The sequence below is a fragment of the Magnolia sinica genome, chromosome 10 (genome assembly GCF_029962835.1).
Source record: "Magnolia sinica isolate HGM2019 chromosome 10, MsV1, whole genome shotgun sequence".
Lineage (NCBI taxonomy): Eukaryota > Viridiplantae > Streptophyta > Magnoliopsida > Magnoliales > Magnoliaceae > Magnolia > Magnolia sinica.
The window spans coordinates 52101555-52107407 of NC_080582.1; positions in this window are offsets into that span (position 1 = coordinate 52101555).

Genomic DNA, 5853 nt, shown 5'->3' on the forward strand with positions numbered 1-5853 from the left:
ACTAGATTTTTTGATTGTTAGTATGATGATCATTGAAAGATATTGAGAATCGAGTCTGAAGAATTTTATCCACCTTAAAAGAAGAAAAGGACCAGTTAAAAAATAGGAGATCGACAAAAAGGTCATGTATGGTAAAAAGACTAGAAAAAAATTGAAAAAGAATGAAAAATCTAAAAGAAAAAGAGAAAAGATGAAAAGACTAAAAAGACTGAACGAATACAAATGACCGTCGATATAAAATCAAAAACTGGAAAAGAAGGAAAATGGCTAAGTTTGGAATCAGTACTTAAATTTTCAACAAATCTTGAAGTGATGAGTATGGCTAACATTATGAAAGGAAAATATTTTTATGGGAAGTAAGTTGATTTGCACTAAGCACGTACATTGGAAAACTTGGTATATGAACTTATACTCTGAGTTAAATGATAAAGAACCTACTTGATTGATTGCTTATGTGATTCAGTTCTAAGTTTTTAAAATCTCACTTTTCTCGGCTTCATTCTACTCATTCATACTTGATTGCACAAAAGATTGTTTTTTGAAAGAGGTTTTGAACATCGAGGATTGAAGATTATTTCACGCATGTTTTGCTCGGGACTAGCAAAATGTTGGTTGGGGAGTATGTTGAGTGTCAAATATTGCATATTTTTGCCCATTTATATCTTGGTTTTGTGAACATGATATCGATTAATGGTATATTTTATACATGTTTGTGTTGCAAGGTGAATCTGAGAACTTGGATTGAAAATAATGTTAAAAGCATGGATTTAATGCTCAAGAATCACCAAGCCAAAGGTTGGATCTTAGAAGACCAAAAATAAAGAATTCACATGCCAAAGATCCAAGAAAACTAAGTGAGGAATGAAGGAAATCGAAGATTTGAAGTGAATTTGCGTGATTCTCGACTAGTCTAAGCCCTCCTTCGACCAGTCTAAGCTCTGCCTCGACTAGTCGAAAAAACTTTGCTCGAACTCCAGAAACATTAAATTTTAATTTCGCGCGATCCTCGACTCGTCAAGGATTGCCTTTGACTCGTCTAAGGTTACGCAGATTTTGTGTGGACTACATAAATTTGAGGTGGTTTCCAAATTTTTTCAACTCGGTGCTAAAGTTGGAGTTTCACAACTATAAATAGGAGTCCTTAGGATGTTCATAGGCATCTTCTAGGGTTTAAGGAGTGGAGCAAAAGCGTGGAAAGCCGCTGCCAAGAGTCTTTCTTCTTCTTCTTCCTTAGTTTGTTTTTATGCTTTTCTTAAGAGATTTTAGTTCAATCATGTCTATGGTTGGCTAAACTTCTTAGCTAGGGCTAAGATGTGAAGCTCGTAGCGTGATTGAGATATTTATTTTGCTTTGATTCATGCTTTATTGAACTTCATTGAATTCTAGTTTGATTTTAAGGAATATTTTCATTTTTATTGGTTTGTTGTGACTCAAATTACAATAGATCTGCTATAGCTTTGAGTATCTTCTTTTCCTATTAGAGATTGTGGGATTGGTAAATCCTATTATTCACCATCGTCCCTTAGGCATGATAGGGTGATGAAATCCCTTCCAATCATCACAGTTCTCATCCATTGAGAATTAAGTTAATAATAGTTTAGATTTGATTTAATTGTTATATTTTCCAATTGGATAGGATAGGACTCTAATTCCAATTGTCTTCATTGAATCAAGCAAGGTAGCACCCTGAGAACCTACAAGTGGATAATTGGCACCCTAGTTCCTTTTAATTGATAGTTTTTACCTTAATCACAATTATTCACTTTATTCTAGATTTACAGCTTCTTCTAGTTCTAGTTCTAGTTACTGTCAGAAACGTATGAGTTCGGTCCATGTGGATTCGACCTCGGTCTCACCGAGATTATTACTACATCGCAACCCTACACTTGGGGTTGTGAACACCCTTTTGTAAGTAGACGATCATTTTTTCTTCCTTGGCCTGTTACTCGTTCACTACATGGTTAACGATGAGTTGTGAATTACTGTGAACTGTTAGGCTTTAAGCTTCTATTGTTGCTGCCAGCCTAAGTCCAACGAGTAGTGCTTCGTACTCTATCGCGTTGATCAATGTTTGAAATCCAAATCTTAAGGCATATTGCGTGCAACTGGTCTGAAATCTCGAGGACTACCCCAGCCCCGCTGCCTTTAGAATTAGATGATCCGTCGACATATAATATCCAAGTTCGTGGATCGGGCTGGACCGTTTGGTTAACCACGGCCGGGTGGTCGGTTTTACTGCTCAGACTATCTTCCATATTCTGGCCACAGGCGAGCTCGACAATGAAATCAGCCACCACTTGACCTTTGATGGCAGTTCAAGGTTGATATTTATTGTTAAATTTGCTGAGCTCGATTGCCCATTTGGTGAGTCTTCCCAACACCTCAGGCTTCTATAGCACTAGGCTGTTAAAGAGCTAAATATTATATATTTATCCCTTCAATTACATTAGCTTTCCTTACATTAAAGTGTTAATCTAATATAATTATGTATGTTTTCATCATGCGAGGTGGTTTTAGACCTAAAGATGAATATGTACTTAAAAGGATGGATTTAGAGTTTAAAAGAATATAATAAAGAATTGGAGATTTGGAGGTCATTAATGAGGAATTCACTTGACAAAGATCCAAAAAGATGGAGAAAAGACTTGCGAAATCACAAGTTTAATAAGAGAAAAAAATATATTGTTCAGTCCTACCTAAGGTCGGTTCAGTCCCACCAAAAGTGCAAAAAACAGTCTAACAAAAAACTGTGATTTTTAGAATTAATTTGGCTTGACCTTCGGATCGACTTCAGTCCCACGTAAGACGGCTTAGGTGGGACCTAAGCTAGATTGATTCTGCATAGATTTTTCTGATGAAATTTGGTGTGATCGAAGGCAACTTTGGTGCAATCGAAGCGTAAGGAAAGTGTAAAAATTGAAGTTGGTACAAAATTTTACTGTTTAAAGGAGTTTTCTTAGTTGTTTTATATACGAATTAGAGCTTGGAAGAGAGATCAAGGGGTGGCAGAGTCTCTATGAAGTCGTTCTTCTTCTTCGACTTCTCAATTTTAGTTTTTCTTTCTTTTGTTTTTCTTCTAGGTTATTAGCCATGTTAGGCTAATCACTTAGTTAAGGCTAAGGGATGAAGTTTATAATTTATTATATTATTTAGTTTATTTGATTCAACAAATAGTGGTTGAAATTATGATATTAGATTGAATAGATTTGAATTTTACTTTAAAGTCTTTGTATTATTTTATCTTTAATCCATTGTTGACTCTGGGCACATTGGATGCTTGGAAGTGCAATTACAATGCTTAATTAGGGAAGAATTAATCTGTATAATTAATTGATCTAATGATGTCTAAGGGTGCATTGAACGCTTTTAATTCCCTGTGATTGATGTTTGAGTGGTTCATGAGAGAATTGTTCAATTGAATTCATATTTTAATATTATTTATGAAAAGGAGAGCTTAAGAAGTCCTAGAAGGGGGTGTTGAGGGTCAAATATTACATATTATCTTCCATTTATATCTTAGTTTTATGAACATGATAATGCTTAATGTTCTATTTTACTCAAGTTTGTGTTGTAAGGCGAATTTAAGAGCTGGGATTGAAAATGGTGCTAAAAGCATGGATTTGATGCTCAAGAATCACCAAGGCAAGGGATGGATCTTAGGAAACCAAGATTGAAGAATTCACATGCCAAAGATCCAAGAAAACCAAAGGAGGAATGAAGAGAATCAAAGATTTGAAGTGAAGAAAAGGAATCCTGAAATCGTCCTGAAAAAGCATATTCTGAAACTCTGGGTCATTCTGTGAAATTGCGAAGAATAAAGTTTATTTTGGAAAACTGCGCAGAGTGAAGTCTATTTTAGTAAACTGCCTAAATTTGAAGCGGTTTCTAAAGTTTTCCAATTAGGTGTGAAAGTTGGAGTTCCACAACTATAAATAAGACTCCCTAGGATGTTCCTAAGCATCTTCTAGGGTTTAAGGAGTGGAGCAAAAGGGTGGAGAAGCCGTCGCCAAGAGTTTTCTTCTTCTTTCTTAGTTGTTTTCATATTTTTCTTAAGTGACTTTGGTTCAATCATGTCTATGGTTGGCTAAACCTCTTAGTTAGGGCTAAGAGGTGAAGCTTGTAGCATGATGGGATGTTTTTATTGCTTTGATTCATGTTTATGTTGAACTTCATAGATTCTAATTTGATATTTAGGGAATACTTTCAGATTTTTAAGGTTTATTGTAACTCAAATTATAGTAGATCTGCAATAGCTTTGAGTATCTTCTTTTCCTGATTTGAGATCGTGAAATTAGTAAGTCCTGTTGTTCACCATCGTCCCTTGGGCATGATAGGGTGATGAAATCCTTCCTAATCTTCACAATTCTCCTGCTTTAAGATTATGGGATTGGTAAATCCTATTGTTTGCCATTGTCTCCTGGGCATGGTTTAGTGATGGAATCCCTATCAATTATCATAGTTTTCCTTCATTAAGAATTAGGTCAATGGAAGTTTAGAGTTGGTTTTTTGATATATTTTCCAATTAGATAGGATATGACTCCAATTCTAATCGTGTTACTCGAATCAAGTAAGAGGGTTCCTTAATCACTACAAGTGGATCCTTGGCACCCTAGTTCCCACCTTTAAATTCTTAGTTTTAATTACTCTATTCAATTACTCTCTCAAATACTTCAGCATTAGTTTCACATCTTCTTCTAGTTCTACTTCTAGTTAATTTCAAAAACATATAAGTTGCAGTCCCTATGGATTCGACCTTGGTCTTACTGAGATTATTACTACATCACGACCCTACACTTGGGGTTGTGAACAAAGGAGTGAATAGGACTATGCCAAATAATCAAATAAAGTGCTGAATAATAAATAAATTAAAGATCTCAATTGCTTAAGTATTGAAACATTGATTTCAATTGATTCATAGGACAACTATAAGGCCCGTATATTAGTCCGTACCATTCCTTAGACTCTCGCGATACCATTCCTTAAACTCTCGCGGTCCTCCCCATTGAATTTCGACAACTCACAACCTGTAGACAGTATTTTTGCGTGACCCTAAGTCACATCCCATAGATCTGAGTCGACTCGACTCAAAACTTGTACCCTAACGACCGCACCATCATCACAGTTCTAACGTCGTGTCTTGCGCACCAATGGAATACCCAGGCTAGGAGTTGTGGGCCCGCGTTTATCTCGAGGAAACGCCACGCGTTGCTAATCTCGAGAGAAGAATCTTTACCTAACCTATCACATCAATCAATCAAGTACAACCCATCACAACCCATACCTAGCCCATCCCTCTCTTACCAACAAAGCATGACACCCATCCCTCTCTCATCCAAAAGTCAACACAACCCATAACTCTTATGTCACTCCTCTTACACACCCATTCCTCTCATCCTATCACTCTTTCACAACACCACTCCTCTCTCATTTCACTCCATCCCATCTCATTTCTCTACCCAAATCCCAAGCAACTAAGAGAGAAAATCCTAATGAGAGAAAAGAGCCCAAGATCAAGACCCACTTCCTACCCCAAATCTCTCATCCCAACCCTTCAATCTTCATCATCCTCCATCAAAGAGGAAGCCTAAGAGCTAAGGAAGCCATAGAACCAAGAAGAAGATCCAACAGTGGGTGTTTATAGGACTAGATTCGTGATTTTGATGATAGGCCAAGTGGGGCCTATCGATTAATGGTATTGATTTCACTTTAGACCCTAAGTGTGGCCGATGGCCCATCATGATTCATATGTTCATTCCATGATGGGGCCAGTCTCCATGGACCCTATCATGATATTTATTTGATTGTCATTGTAAGAAGGTCATCTAGACCTTGCATTTGATTGGTGGGAAAGGG